The following is a 16132-nucleotide window of genomic DNA, read 5'->3' as shown; positions in this document are numbered from 1 at the left end:
TGTTTCCCTTTAGCATCACAGACTACCTCAAACTGCCCGACTCCAACCTTCAGCACCTTCTTAGAATACAGAAAAAAGAAAAATGAAGAGAGGCAAAAGTTTTCTGAAGGGAGGAAGGGCTTAAAGAAAAAGGAAAAAAGAAAGGTTCAGGTAGTTTGGCTAGCTCTGTCTGAAAACAAGTTGAGGTTAATTTTCTAATGACATTCTTTTGTTATTCCTTAGGGGAGTTGTGTAAAAAATGTTCAGTGTAGTAAAGCTATCCAGAATAAGAACAATTGTTTATGAGTAATTGTACATTTAGGTTGTCAGGAAGATCCCTCTTTTGCAGTTAATAAATATTCAAGTTTGAATAGATCTGCTTAGAGTCATATTAGTATCTACTTGGCCCATTGTTCATGTCTTTTTCCTTACAGATAAATGTCGGTGATGACCATTAAAAAGGGTGGTTTGAAGCCATACCGTGGAAAAACTATTTTCCTAACAACAGACCCTGACGCTACTGCCATAAGTCTGCTCAATCAAGCTGTTAAAAAAATGAAGGACTTTAACAAAGATCTAAAAGATGGACCTTTCCTTCTTCTGTATCCGGATGGCACTGAGGTCATTACTGTCCCTGGAACACAAAGACCATTTACACTTGAGGCTCATAAGGCTGAAGTTGGCAAGCCTTATCAAAGAATCACTGTTTTCATCTGCTTGAAGAGTGACTTTGAAGATGGTAAGCTGCTAATGTTTGTTTGGATTTTGACACACATTCCCTTAGTTTCAACAAATGCTAATTTTGAAATTGTGAAATGATAACATTACGCATAAAGCACCCAAGTCAATAGCATACCTACATTAAAATGGTGAATGGCCTGTATTTGATATAGCACCTTCTAGGGTTCTACAACCCCCCCAAGACACTTCACAACAAAACCAGTCATTCACCCACACATTCACACACTGCTGGTGATTAGCTACAATGTGGACACAACTGTCCTGGGACTCACTGATTGAAGCAAGGCTGCTGTACACAGATGCCACCTATCCCTCCCACTACCACCACCTGGCATGGAGGGTGAAGTGTCTTGCCCAAGGACACAACGACTGTGACAGACTGAGCAGGGCTCAAACCTTCAACCTTTTGATTACAGGGCGGGCTTTTAACTCCTCTGCCACCATTGCTCCCTAAATTAGCTTGTATATGTTATGTTTCTTCCTGGAAACATGAAATTCAGCCATTTTTGGATCTACTGAGTCATGAGTTTTAAATGCTAACTTTATGCCTTTCGTATTAATCTATTATTGATGATCAAATAAAGTTTCATACATTAGTATGAATTTAGTTAGCTTAGCTTAATTTGTTTTCATGTTTTGTAGTTGGAGAAAACTCAGACTTGTCTGACTCTGACCAAGAGATTGTTATTAAAAGGCCCTCTGAGTTTGATCTTGCTGATACACTGGTAAGTACAATTTAAAATTTTTTATAGAGTTTTCTTGTTGTTTAGCCACCACCATTTGCCTCAGTTCAGTAAAACAGTTAATAGTTATATGTGAAATACATTTTGTGTGTGTGTGTGCGTGCTCGCGTGCGTGTGTTTGTTTGTTTGTTTCAGCCATGGGAACTTCAACATGAAAGCAGTCCTTTACAGAAAGCGGCAGAATATGAGTAAGTGATATTTGAAGAACATGTAATCTTTTACTGTTTTTTGCCTACACTTTGTATTAATGAGATATACACTTTTGTCATTCATTCTGTATATGGTTTTTGGAACATGGACTACATAATACTTGTATTGCTTGTTTGTTAATCAAGATGCTTAAATATTCTCAAAGTGTCAATTAATATTTTCACAGTACACAACAAAAATGCTTTTCTTTGTTCTCTAAGGAAGGGTGCTGGGGATCTTGTGCTTGCTAATGAAGTACAACAGGTAAAAAACTATTTTATTAGTAAAACAGTGCAGCAGACAATCTCCACCGCCTTTACTTTGCAATTAGATAACGATTCACTGTTTGCTGAGCCCCCAGAAGAACCTGTGTTAGTAATTTAAACATTTGAATCCAATTAACCGCCATCTTGTTCTGTACAAGACATCATGCAATCATGAGAGAAGTATATATACCTTTAAAAAAAAAAGTTTCCCTTTTTTTAGAGACACCAATTTGCAGGCACATGGAATTATTGCAAATTTGGCACTGGAACTTGACCACAAGAAGGTCAGCGGGTTCAATATATCAAAGTCAGCTGTATGGGATGGAGCTGTTAGAGGATTTCGACGCAGCACATACTCTGACAACTACGACATGTTCATCAAGTTTAATGATGATGCTGGCAGCTTTGAAGAAGGTTTGGATACAGGTGGCCCGAGGCGTGAATTCCTCACACTTCTTATGGGCAGTCTGTGAAATCGCCCCATCTTTGATGGACCTCCAGAGAGCCGTTATCTTGTATATAATTCAAGAGGTGGATGTTTTCTCCGTAATTATTACAATGGAAATTTTAATAAAAATTGGCGTATTTTTTCATTAGCATATTTAATAGCAATTAACCATGATAATTATGTGCCCTGTATAACAGCTGCCAGGCAAGATGAGTACTTTTTAGCAGGAAAGATGATCGCTGTATCCATTGTGCATGGGGGACCAGCACCACATTTCCTCTCCAAGAACCTGGTCAACCACATCACAGGGAATCAGAGTTTCAGCGCCACTGTAGAAGATGTGCAAGATGAGGAGATCACAAAAATTCTACATCAGGTAGAAAATTACCTAGGCTCAGGGAATGGGTTTACTTAGAAGACACTTGGGGCCAGTTTAAAAGATTTAATCAGGATAAAAGTTATCCGGGTTGGATCATATCTTGAAAGTAGGTTCAAGGTAGATTCTGTAATCTGAAAGGACAGATTTCCAACTCCCAACAACACAAGTGAAATAACAAATTGATTATTTTTTTAATCCAATGTTTGAATGAATCGTAAAAGTAGTGAAAATTATATTTTTGTTTTTCTTACAGTAAACCTTTTTTTTTTTTATAGGTCCTGAAAGCTGAATCAGAGGAGTCTTTGCATAATCTTATTTTGCAAAACAGCACAATCTTCCAAACTGCTGGATGCCTCAGAAACGTCAAGCCTTTTGAGAAACAAGCATTTGTGGAGGAGTACCTCAGATGGTACATCCTTGAAAGAAACCAAAGTGTCATTCAACGGTAAACTCATTACTCCTTTTAAATTCAGGATGGCCAGTTGCTCATCACAGCAGCCACTGACATTTTCAGACCTTCAGATGTATATGAAAAAACTGATTCAGTAGCATCCGTGTGATCTGATGAACAACAAGTTAATTCCTGAGCCACTGTCGCACGCTATTAACCTTTTGACACTAGAACTCTAATTTAGTATACATTTATTGTTCACAATGACCCATAATAATCATAGTCATGCAACATGATTAATTTTTCAGTTATTTATAAAAAGAGGTGATTCCTTGTTTGACACACTTGTTTATTCCAGTGTGAAAGCACTATTTTTTTAAATGCTAAAATACCAATGAGCTCTTCTTTTTTTGCTGTCACAGTTAATTTCTGAGCGCTATGAATTGTTTTTGTGTATGAGTGATTCTATGCATTTGAAATCTGTCCAAATTTATAATGAAAGATCTAGTAGGTAAAGACATTTAAACACAATTTAGAAGACTGCAATAGTTATAGCTATAAACCAATTATTAGTTATTTGTCTATCCTTTGCAGATTTAAAGATGGACTGGAAAGTCTGAATTTTTTAAGTGCACTGCAACAAAATTCCAGTGTGCTGGCCCCACTCCTATGCTTCTCTGCCAAGGCCCTGACTGCTTCAGAACTGGAGAGCATGTTCAGACCAGATCTCAGCCCAGCAGGAAGCAACAAGCGGCATAAGGAGGTCCTAACACTTGGCTTTTGGGCAGATTATCTCCTTGATTGTGAAGGTTTGAATGACCATTTTTATTTGTTTATAGTTTTATGAAAGGAGAGGTGAGGAAATAAATTTTCTGTAATGTACTACAGTGTTTACTTTCTTCTTTCAGAGAAGGCAACAGCAGTGTGTCTGGAAGATTTGATGATGTTTGCCACAGGGCTGACGGCAGTTCCACCGGCAGGAATGACACCACCACCATGCATCCAGTTTTTAAGTGTTTTGCCTTTTCCAGTTGCAAACACCTGTGCAAATACTCTGAAGCTACCCATCTGTGACTCATACAGCATCTTTAAGGCCAACATGGACTTTGGAATTCAAAATGCTCCAGGATTTGGATGTTCTTAAATCAGCAAGGTCATCAAGTTACAGTTACTGAGTTACCCTGTTAGGTTCAGCTGCCGTTGGCATACTACTTAACACATTCATGTGACAAGCAACTTCCATATTGTTAAACATTTAGTTGTTTTTTCTGAATATTGTGTATGTTGGAAAAGTGACAGAAATGCTGGACACTATTTGTAAATGGTTTTATTAAAGAAAATTTTAAATGTTTCCTTGTGGTTAAATGTTAATATTTAAATCCATGCCAGTTGCTATATATTATGAACAATATTATATTCAATTTAGCAAGAGGGAAAGGAAACACTACTAACATTTAAAAATGAAGGAAAAACAGAAGGGCTGGAGCACTCAAGTAAGTCCAAAGGTTTTATTAGGTGCAAAAAAAGGAAAGAAACTAACGTTTCGACACCATGTGTGTCTTCGTCAGAGTAACTCTGACAAATGTCATTACAAACTGAAGTTCAGTTGGTATCTAAAACCCAGCTATGTCCTTCAGGGCCAAATACAGTTCTGTGGCCGATTCCCAGTCTTGTGGCTGCTGCAGTGTGTTTTGTTGTACAGCCTGTTGTAAATATTCCCCAATGTTTGGATCACCACACAATCCAACCAGTAGCCCCTCCTCGGGAAACGCATCCAGTTCCCTCTCCTCAACAGCAAATCCACAGTCTCTTGAACCATATCTGCAAAATGAAAATAGAACAGTGAAGGATTTTTTGCTGACAATATGGAACTATATAAATCAACGCATGCAGTGACATGTTATAAACTGCTCTATCATACTTATGTGTAAAATTATGAATATATATTAACCAACTTAAGCAATAACAACACCTTGCATTTAGTTTGATGCAAAAGGTTAATTTTGTTAAGAACTCAAATACCTGTGAGGCAAGAGAGAGAGTTTGTTTGGAATCCCCCCTGGACACGATGCAAGTCTGCTTGGCCGGATCCTGTGTTTGTTCCAGAGGTCTTTGCATTCATCCAGGTCTTTCTGTAGAACCCCTGTGAAGCAGAATCTCAGCAAGCATTGGCGTTCGTGGCTTCCATTGAAGTTTCCAGAGTCTCTTAGGTCTCCAAAAAAGTCCATCCAAAACTGAGACCTGGGTATATAATTAATATTTAAGAATCAATTTAGCTTTGTTCTTGGTCATTTTATAGGGTTTGTTACATTTTGGTCCCATTTAAAACATGCCACAAATGGATGTCAAACAAAGTAATGCATATTAGTTTTCCATAAATATTGTAGCGACCCTGCAGTAATGTTCTTGTTAAAAATGCTGTATTCTTTTCACTCTGTTCTGTGTGTTGATTGTGAGGAGTGGAGAGTTTGGTCTGAGTTTTTCATTTTGTATTGGCGTCGTTAAATCTAGGCAAGCATGCTCATTTCGGCACAACAGCTGACAATGACCATTTTGAGTTCCTGCAATAAAGTGACGGCTGTTAACGTCTATCTCATCCAACTTTTCAACACGTCCAGCAGGACGCTACTCTATTTTCTTAAATGCATGTAAAAAAACAACAATCTGATCAGCTTTCACTGTAGCTTACACCTACCAGACACAAATGTACCCACCTTCCTCTTCTGAAATGAGACCACCATGACTCGATGCGCTGATTCCCAGTAGATGATCCGTAACTGTGGCTTGACGATCCAGCATAATAGTCCATGTGCGCGTGACGGAGGGTACACTGTATTGCTGCCATAGTCCCATTCTCAGTCCCGAAGTCTGTTCGTAATCTCATTGGTATCACACCAAGACTCTTTACACAGTTTATATAATTGTGAGCTATAACAGCCGGGTTGTTGTTTGTTGCTCCACACACAAGCCACATCAGTCTTCTTGAAAAGCCATCTATACATCCTGACAGGGTTTCAGTTTATCATAGCCATCTACATGCCATATGTAATTGGGCCCCATGGAGTGATACGTGCGTCTTGTGAACCTCCTTCGAGTTCTCAAAGCGATTCCTTGAGGATTTAGTTGTCTCAACAGCCTCATAACTACATCACGCTTGACACGCAGCTTGTGTTTTTGTTTGAGAACTTGCCACATGGTCCGATATCCAAACAATTGTCCTGGTCCTCGAAGCTCGGACAAAATGGCACGCCTCACCTCAGGAAGTGGAGAATAGTTGCCTCGTCTGTACAGTCCAGATTCTTTTAAATGTGTTTTCAGTGTACGCATACTAATTGCAATGTCATGATTACACTTGAGCATATCCAGTATCACCTCGTATGTATGTCCTGAATCAAAAATATTCTCGAATAGTGACAGCTATGTTTGGGTCACCGCTAATGTTCATGTTTGAAAATAATGCGCTACAGGCAGAGTAACTTCCGGTTCCAAAGATGAACAGCGCGGACATCCAATCAGTGATGTCTCCTGTTGCCGACTGGTACCTACCCTTTCCGGTTTTCTTAATGTAATTGTGCTTCTCAATTTGTTTTTGTGATTCTTCTTTTGTTGTTGCGCTTTTCAATTTGTTGTTGCGTTTAGTGAATTTGTTTTTGCGCTTTTCAATTTGTTTTTGCGCTTTTCAATTTGTTGTTGCGCTTTTCAATTTGTTTTTGCGTTTAGTGAATTTGTTTTTGCGCTTTTCAATTTGTTTTTGCGCTTTTCAATTTGTTTTTGCGTTTAGTGAATTTGTTTTTGCGCTTTTCAATTTGTTTTTGCGTTTAGTGAATTTGTTTTTGCGCTTTTCAATTTGTTTTTGCGCTTTTCAATTTGTTGTTGCGCTTTTCAATTTGTTGTTGCGCTTTTCAATTTGTTGTGCGTTTTGTGATTTGTTTTTGCGCTTTTCAATTTGTTTTTGCGTTTAGTGAATTTGTTTTTGCGCTTTTCAATTTGTTTTTGCGTTTAGTGAATTTGTTTTTGCGCTTTTCAATTTGTTTTTGCGCTTTTCAATTTGTTGTTGCGCTTTTCAATTTGTTGTGCGTTTTGTGATTTGTTTTTGTGGTTTGCACTTCAGGGCCACCGTACATTTTTACTAAGTTCAACATGTTCTTCAGTGGGGCAAAGGAAGTCTCTTGTCCATAGAGCTCAGGTAATGCATTAGATTAGGCCGACCACTGGGGATATTGATGTTTTTCGATGGCATGATGGAGTGTGTATTCCAAACCTGTGCAGTGTCATCCAGCTGATCCTGTTAAAAAGAATACATAAATTTAACCACAGGTGCATACATGCCTGCCTAAAAAAAATTAGTAGCCTAAATTATAGTATTTACACAATTTTCATTTCATTTACTCCCTGCTCCTCTCCACCTCTTCTCCCTCTCTTGTCTTTCTTCCTGCAAGCCTCCCCATTCCCTCAGCCTGGCCCTGCTCTCATCTCTCACTATACTTCATCTACTGCTCTATCACTTCCTACGTTCCCTTTATCTCTCACTCACACATGCATGCATCCATACACACTCTTGTGTGTATGGATGCATGCATAATTTATTAACTCACCTGGATAAGTCCCATGCAACAAAACTGAAAGTGGTTTTTGTCCAGAAACCCACCATCAAAGTACCCGTTGTCTCTGATGTCTGGAAATAAGGACAACCAGAACTCCAGACACTGGCTGCGAAGAAAATGCCACCAGTATTCAATTCTCTGATTGGCGGTACTTGCTCCCTCCACGTAACTCTCAAGGGTGTCGTTTGGAGCCATGGGCACAAGGAAATGCTGAAAGCCTCTAACGTGGCCATTTTGTTTCAAGATCGCCCCTCATAACTCCAGGGCAGTCCTTTAAGCACTGCACTGCTTCTATGTAATACCCCCCGATCACTTTCGGATTACTATTTCTTGTGTAGGCATTAAACCAGGTTATTTTTCTTGAGAAACCATCAATAACCCCATTGATAGAGATGCCATATGGCTTCAGTTTATCATGAGTCCAGGTGCCAGATGAAGTTCGGCCCTTTAGAAAAATAGTTCCTTCACCTGAGACGTCTTGCTTGTCTCAGTGCCACCTCAGGAATCCAGCTCCTTCAACACCAAGCCCACATCCTTTTTCGTCACATGTAGTCCATGTTCCCTGCATCTAGCGTACATTCATTGGTACCCATGAAGCTGCGCAGAGTACTGCAATTGGTTGCCAATGAATTCAACCAAGACTGCCAGGTCAGAGTACGCTTTGTGACAAGTGTGTCCCCTTGCACTAAGAACTCTCTTCAGATGTCTCTCACTTATATGAAAACAGTGTCTACTGCCAAGTACTGTTTTAATGTCTTTATAATTTAGTCCAAGCTCAAAATAAAAATCTATGAATCTCTCACATGGGTGTGTGTCCTCCATCACTGTGGTTGTTTCTTTTTTTTTTTCTTTTTTTGCCTTTCCCGTTTGGACCTTTAGCCATCAGAATTGTTGTCTGAAGGCCAAGAAAGATGCCAAGCGGATTTACTTTACCAAGTGGATCATCATGGCCTTGCCATATTGTCCATTTGATTGACCTTTATTATAATTATGTATTTATTTGATTTGATTTTCGGTTGTTACAGACGGGACAGACATGACTGGGGGATAGGACAGGGAGTGGTTGTTTCTAAGTGATGGGTCTGTCTGGCACAACCCCTCGCTGGAACGAGACAATTCAACTACAACAGCAAAAAGCAAGACGCAAGTCACCAGAGCTCTTTGTGTTACTCGTGCACGAGGGAGAGAACCATGACAAGCGCCGTTCCTTCGCTTGACCCCAGTCGCTCTCGTCTGCTCCCTCACAACACTGCTCTTTATTTAGGTTAGCTGAATATGCATAAGTTCATTAACATATGACGTCTTACACAGGCGTACACGTGAACAAAGGGTACCAGTCTGTGCATAGTGTAGGTATGTGTGTGTGTGTGTGTGTCAAGATGTGACCCTGTGAACGACTTCCCTAAACCTGCTGGCCTGGAAGTCCAGCAGTTCATCTAAACAAAAGGCACTTATACTAAAACAGATATACGTGTGTTTACCATATCATATGTCAGCAAGAGAAGATATGACCTCTCTCATGACCCTAGGATGTGTGTGATCTATGCCAGAATACTCTGAAGAGGAGTGAACGCACTCCCCTCTTCACGCTACACAGACTTGTTACAGACCCCCTAGGAAGAGACATCCTTTCAATCTACAGATGATTATATACTTCTAAGCATATATAACTATATATTTCTAAGCACAAATGACAATCCAACAATATAAACCTAACACTAAGGTTTCAATACCGAACTGGAGGTGCATGGACTTAAAACTTTTGCGGGATCTCACAAAAGTACATCTTCCTGTTTTTTTCTCCACTGTCCCTTGCAGGGCTCTGTATCTTTGTGGAAATAAAGAACTGACTGTCTCCTTCAAAACTGAACAGAAAAAAAAGTTTGACTTCTGTTATTTTTCACACAGTCATTGTTGCACAAGTTATGTGTACCATTTTAGAATGGTAAGAGCACAGCAGTAATACTTCCTTATTCTTCTAAATTTGAAGTCTTACATTGCAGAACTATTACACTGCAGAACTTTTTGCACAGGGTAGCATATGCTGGCTTTATTGTGTAAGAAAGTCAATTGACAGTGGAGAAAGACACTACAGTTTTTGGCTGCCATTTGTCAGACCTCATGTAATTAGGAATAAATCCATTCAGTATTCTTCTTACCCAATTCATGAGCTTTAGCTTATCCCAGCTGTCATAGGGCAAGAGGCAGGGTACAAAATACTAAATACAGTGCAGGCCAAAATAATTTATTATTTTATGTAAACAGCTTTTATGTTCAATTTGGGTTCTATAGGCCCTATAGAAATGTGGAAATTACTAACTTAAAACCACATACACATAAAAAATGACATAAAACGTTTGTTTGTTTGTGTGTGTGTGTGTGTGTGTGTGTGTGTGTGTGTGTTTGGTTGTTTGTTTGTGTACCCATTTGAGTTGACCCATACTGACACTCAGTGTTGGGGAGTAACGGAATACATGTACCGCCGTTACGTATTTAGAATACAAAATATGAGTAACTGTATTCCGTTACAGTTACCGTTTATAAAGGTGGTATTCAGAATACAGTTACTTTAGTGAAATAAATGGATTACACGGCGGTACTTTCCTGTTTCATATTCTCGCGGGTCAGGACTGTTTGGGTTTGTTTAACAGCTGTGTTCTGTTGTTCCAGGCGGCAGCGTTACGGTTGCCATGGTTACAGGGTGACGCGCTCTCTCTCTGCGTGTTTCCTGGGTGAGAGAGCGCTTTTTTGTTGTTGTTGTTGTGCTAAGCTAAAAGGCAGAATGCTACAGGCATGGCCCTAAAGAATGTAGCCTCATGGGCAGTGTAGTCCGTGCTGCAGGGAGAATGGACTGCCATACACGTTATGTGTCTGTGAGCGAGGGAGGGAGAGAAAGGAAAAGTCCGAACTGTCATGGAGCAAAAAAGCATGTAAATATAATAATAACCACTGCAGCCAAGAAGAGTGCCTGACGAGCCCAGCTGTAAGTAAGCTATTAAGGCTCGACTGTACACTGTGTTCGTGTTTTCCTCCGGAAAAAATAAGTTCCGTTGGAGCAGCCTTTCAACGCCTCTCTCTGTCTCTGGCAAGCAAAGTTGACCCAGACAACAAAGTAAAGCTATTTTTCGGCTACGAGCCCGACACGGAACCCACCGTATTAGCCAGAGGTCCCTTTACTACGGTTCGGAGCCGCGGACCTTCAGTAAAAGTAATAAATCACAGCAATAGTACATTCACGTAGTTGTAAACAACATGATAATTTCTTAAGTAATCCAAAGTATTCAGAATACGTTACTCTCATTGAGTAACGTAACGGAATACGTTACAGAATACATTTTGGGGCATGTATTCAGTATTCTGTAATGGAATACATTTTAAAAGTAACCTTCCCAACACTGCTGACACTGCAGTATTGGAATATGATATTAATATTATTGTCATTCAGTGAGTGGGGAAAATATATATTACTAACAAAAAATGGTCATAGAAATTATGCTATGCAAGTACCTCACAGCTACACATGTCACACTTATGCAAATATACAGCACAATAATTTCTAAATTGCAACTTTAGAACCCCTCAGTGAATCGCTACCTTATCAAGGTGGAGGGGTTTGTGTGTCCCAGGGATCCCAGGGGCTATGTCCGGGGGCTTTTACCCCCTGGTAGGGTCTCCCATGGCAAATTGGTCCAGGGTGAGGGACCAGACAAAGAGCGATTCAGAAGACCCTTATGAGGAAAACATCGAGGGAACAGTTTACCCTGCCCGGGATAGGGTTATTGGGGCCCCACCCTGGAGCCAGGCCCAGGGAGGGTGCCCGAGGGCGAGCGTCTGGTGGCCAGGCCTTAGGCCATGGGGCCCGTCCAGGCACAGCCCGAAAAGGAGACATGGGCCCATCCTCCCGCAGGCCCCACAGGAGGTGCCGTAGGGGTCTGGTGCATTGTGTGCCAGGCGGCGGCCAGGAGAGGAGGCCCTGGCGGACTGATCCCTGGCTACCAAGACTGGCAATTGGGACATGGAATGTCACCTCTCTGGTGGGGAAGGAGCCTGAGTTACTGCGTGAGGTTGAGAGGTACCAGAAGGTGCTCCACCTGGAGACTCTGTTGTCCTACTGGGAGACTTCAATGCTCACGTGGGTAACGACAGCGAGACCTGGAGGGGCGTGAGTGGGAGGAACGGCCTCCCTGACCTGAACCCGAGTGGTGTTTTGTTATTGGACTTCTGTGCAAATCACAGTTTGGCCATAACAAACACCTTGTTCGAACATAAGAGTGTCCATAAGTGCACATGGCACCAGGACGCTCTAGGCCGCAGGTCGATGATTGATTTTGTAATCGTATCACCAGACCTGCGACCATATGTTCTGGACACTAAGTAGGTAAAGAGAGAGGCTGAGCTGTCAACTGATCACCACCTGGTGGTGAGTTGGATCAGGTGGTGGGGAAGGAGGCTGGACAGACCTGGTGCACCTAAACGTGGAGTGAGGGTGTGCTGGGAACACCTAGCAGAGGCTCCAGTCCGTGAGATCTTCCACGCACACCTCCGGCAGAGCTTTAACAGCATTCCGAGGAAGACTGGGGACATTGAGTCCGAATGGACCATGTTCAGCATCTCCATTGCCGAAGCTGCTGCATTGAACTGCGGTCGCAAGGTGGTTGGTGCCTGTCGTGGTGGTAACCCCCGAACCAAAAGGTGGACACCAGAAGTGAAGGGAGCCACCAGGCTGAAGAAGGAATCCTATCGGGCTTGGTTAGCCTGTGGGACTTCGGAGGCAGCTGACAGGTACGGACAGGCCAAGTGGAATGCGGCTCGGGCAGTGGCTGAAGCAAAAACTCAGGTGTGGGAGGAGTTCGGAGAGGCCATGGAAAAAGACTTTCGGACTGCCTCGAAGAGATTCTGACAAACTGTCAGGCGTCTAAGGAGGGGGAAGCGGTGCTCTACCTGCACTGTATATAGTGCTGGTGGAGCGCTACTGACTTCGAATTAGAAAATTGTCGGGTGGTGGAAGGAATACTTCGAGGACCTCCTTAATCCCACTGACACGCCTTCCGAGGAGGAAGCAGAGTCTGGGGATGAGGGGGATGACCCGCCAATTTCCGGGGGCGAGGTCTTTGAGTCAGTTAAACAACTCCTTGGTGGCAGAGGCCCTGGGGTGGATGATGTCCGCCCCGAGTTCCTGAAGGCTCTGGACGTTGTAGGGCTGTCCTGGCTGACATGCCTCTACAATGTGGCGTGGAGCTAAGGGGCAGAACCCCTGTACTGGCAGACCGTGGTGGTGGGCCCCATTTTTAAGAAGGGGGACCGGAGGGTGTGTTCCAACTACAGGGGGATCACACTCCTCAGCCTCCCTGGGAAAGTCTATGCCAAGGTGCTGGAAAAGAGAGTCCGTCCGTTAGTCGATCCTCGGATACAGGAGGAACAATGCAGTTTATGTCCCGGTTGTGGAACACTGAATCAGGTCTTTATCTTCTCAAGGATATTTGAGGGTGCATGGGAGTTTGCCCAACCAGTCTACATGTGTTTTGTGGACTTTGAGAAGGCATTCGACCGTGTCCTTCGAGGTGTCCTGTGGGGGATTTTACGGGAGTATGGGATGTCTGGCCCATTGCTACAGGCCATTCAATCCTTATACAACCATTGCAAGAGCTTGGTCCGCATAGCCGGCAGTAAGTCGGACTCGTTCTTGGTGGGTGATGGGCTCCACCAGCACTGCCCCGCCAGGACAGTGTAATCAAGTGGCGGAAGGCTTTCACCTGGGTGGTCTCAGAATCTCATCTCTGCTTTTCGCGGATGATGTGGTTCTGCTGGCTTCATCGGGTGATGGCCTCCAGCTCGCACTGGAATGGTTCGCAGCCGAGTGTGAAGCAGCGGGAATGAGAATCAGCACCTCCAAATCTGAGGCCATGGTCCTCAGCCAGAAAAGGGTGGAGTACCCACTCCAGGTCAGGGACGAGTTCTTGCCCCAAGTGGAAGAGTTTAAGTATCTCGGGATGATGATCTCGGGAGATGTCAGCTCTCAGCCCCGACAGCACGTATGCGGACACGCTGTTGGGGGAAAAGCTGACATCTCAGTGATTCTGATGCATCAGGTTTGTGCTTCGTCCGCTAGTCGAACCTCAGATACAGGAGGAACAATGCGGTTTTCGTCCTTGTCGCGGAACACTGGACCAGCTCTTTATCCTCTCAAGGATACTTGAGGGCGCATGGGAGTTTGCCCAACAAGTCTACATGTGTTTTGTGGACTTGGAGAAGGCATTTGACCGTGTCCCTCGGGGTGTCCAGTGGGAGGTGCTGCGGGAGTATGGGGTGTCTGGCCCATTGCTACGGGCCATTCGATCCCCATACAACAATTGAAAGAGCTTGGTTCGCATTGCCGGCAATCAGTGTTGGGAAAGTTACTTTAAATTAGTAACTTAGTTACATTACTAGTTACTTCTATCAAAAGTAACTCAGTTACTTCAAGTTACTCGTTACTTTCAAAGTAACTAGTTACTAGGGAAAGTAACTTTGGTTTTACTCAGAATTCTCTTGTTAATGTGTTGCTTCCGTAACTGGATACCCAGCAAGATTGCCAGTCTTCTAGCTTGCTTACTTGCCTCAAGTGCACTGTGCCACCTACCAATAGAAAGGAAAAAAAAATGTGCATATTTTCACGAGAGAAATCCCACGCCCGGACCGTCGTTGACCGACGCCATGATTCTAGCCCACGTCACAGCGTCATGTGTGCTTTTTTACATCCAGCACAAAAACTGCAGTTGTGGTGCTTTCGATTGTACTCAGAACTCGGAAATTCTGCCCTCCGAATAGGAAGATGTAGGCAATACCAGACTGCAGATGAGCTGCATCCAGGGCTGGACTGGGACAAAAACTCGGCCAGGGCATTTTGACTAGAGACCGGCCCACCATTATAGAAAAAATCATAAAGCCTTTGAATGAAAACAAACGCTGTTGTGACAGTGATGTACACTGTTTTGATGGTATATATGCATCAATCTATCAATCGTTTGTTGTAAGATTCAGATAATTACTTTTTAAAAGCTAGACATTTTAAATGAGAATAAGAAAGGGTCACTGGCCACCCTGGCAAAACTTTGCTAGACCCGCCCAGCTGCATTAAAAAAGGATCCTGGTGTTATTTGTCTCTCAGAAACAGTTCATAACTTCCCTTCAACTCATTCATGTCACCTAAAAGGTAAACCTGTTTCTCCATCACCTGTTCAGCTCTGATGATTCAGTAAGGACATCTCCTGGTTTCATCTTCATGTTTCCCTCTCACCACATATCCAAACCGATATCATGACCAGCAGCTTTTACGGCTGTGGCTCCAGCAAACATCATCTGATACTAGAAAGTAATATTAAATAAATTCTAACAACAGCTGACCAAGCTTAAACGTGTTGCTGTTGTTTAACGCGACCTACACTGGTTTCTTCTTTCTGGTGCAAAGTGGGCGATAAACAAACAAGAGAGACGGGACTTGCGACAGAAAAGCCGATCAGCTGATCATTGATCAGTTTCATGAGTGAAGTAGAAACAGGAGAGGGAGGGGGAGAGAATGAGAGAAGAAGAGGCAGCTGTGCAGCAAAGACACAGAATAACTCCAGCTTTGTGTCTTTTTCATTGTAGCTGAAGTACGGGACAAACTGTGTTCCTTTTCAGCTCAATACGAAACGCGTGATATTTTCTCTGAATACGAGACGATTCCGTTTTTTATGGGATGGTTGGCAACTCTAATAATTAACCTTATGAACAAAATAAAGTTCAACATCAGTAACTTCATAGCACCCACCCAGCTGTATAGAAACTCCGTCATGCTAGCTAGCACCCAGTACGAAAAAGTCAGCATAACGAAAATAAACTCCACCTAAACTTGGTTTATATCTGACCCAGATAGACTGCAGGTCATAACTTCTTACCTGAAGTTCAGTTCACACTCGGACCGGGTGCTGCCTCGGCTCTCTCTTCCTCCTGCGTCCCCTTTACCTCATCCACCTGCTGGCCTCCACCACTTGCTAATGTTACTGAATCTATGGAAGCTCCGTGATAGCCACCACACGAAGTAACAAATAACAACCCTATCTAAATCCCAGTAACGATTAATGCGTTCCAGTGTTAATCGTTACTGCCATGGTTCTCAGCCGGAAAAGGGTGGAGTGCCCACTCCGGGTCGGGGATGAGTTCCTGCCCCAAGTGGAGGAGTTCAAGTATCTCGGGGTCTTGTTCGCAAGTGATGGGAGAAGGGAGCCGGAGATCAACAGACGGATTGGTGCTGCAGTCGCAGTGATGCGGACGCTGCACCGGTCTGTCACGGTGAAGAGAGAGCTGAACGTAAAAGTGAAGCTCTCAATTTACCAGTGGATCTATGTCCCTACCCTCACCTATGGCCACGAGC

General features: G+C 42.9%; 1 pseudogene; it reads left to right on the top strand.

The window, feature by feature from the left end:
* Window positions 1–443: 443 nt before the first annotated feature.
* On the top strand, window positions 444–4488 carry LOC109197687 (G2/M phase-specific E3 ubiquitin-protein ligase-like; annotated as a pseudogene).
* Window positions 4489–16132: the final 11644 nt, after the last annotated feature.

This window comes from Oreochromis niloticus, linkage group LG16 (assembly GCF_001858045.2).
Source record: "Oreochromis niloticus isolate F11D_XX linkage group LG16, O_niloticus_UMD_NMBU, whole genome shotgun sequence".
Classification (NCBI taxonomy): domain Eukaryota; kingdom Metazoa; phylum Chordata; class Actinopteri; order Cichliformes; family Cichlidae; genus Oreochromis; species Oreochromis niloticus.
The sequence above is the reverse complement of the archived record's forward strand: the minus strand, read 5'-3'. Positions and strand labels throughout refer to the sequence as shown.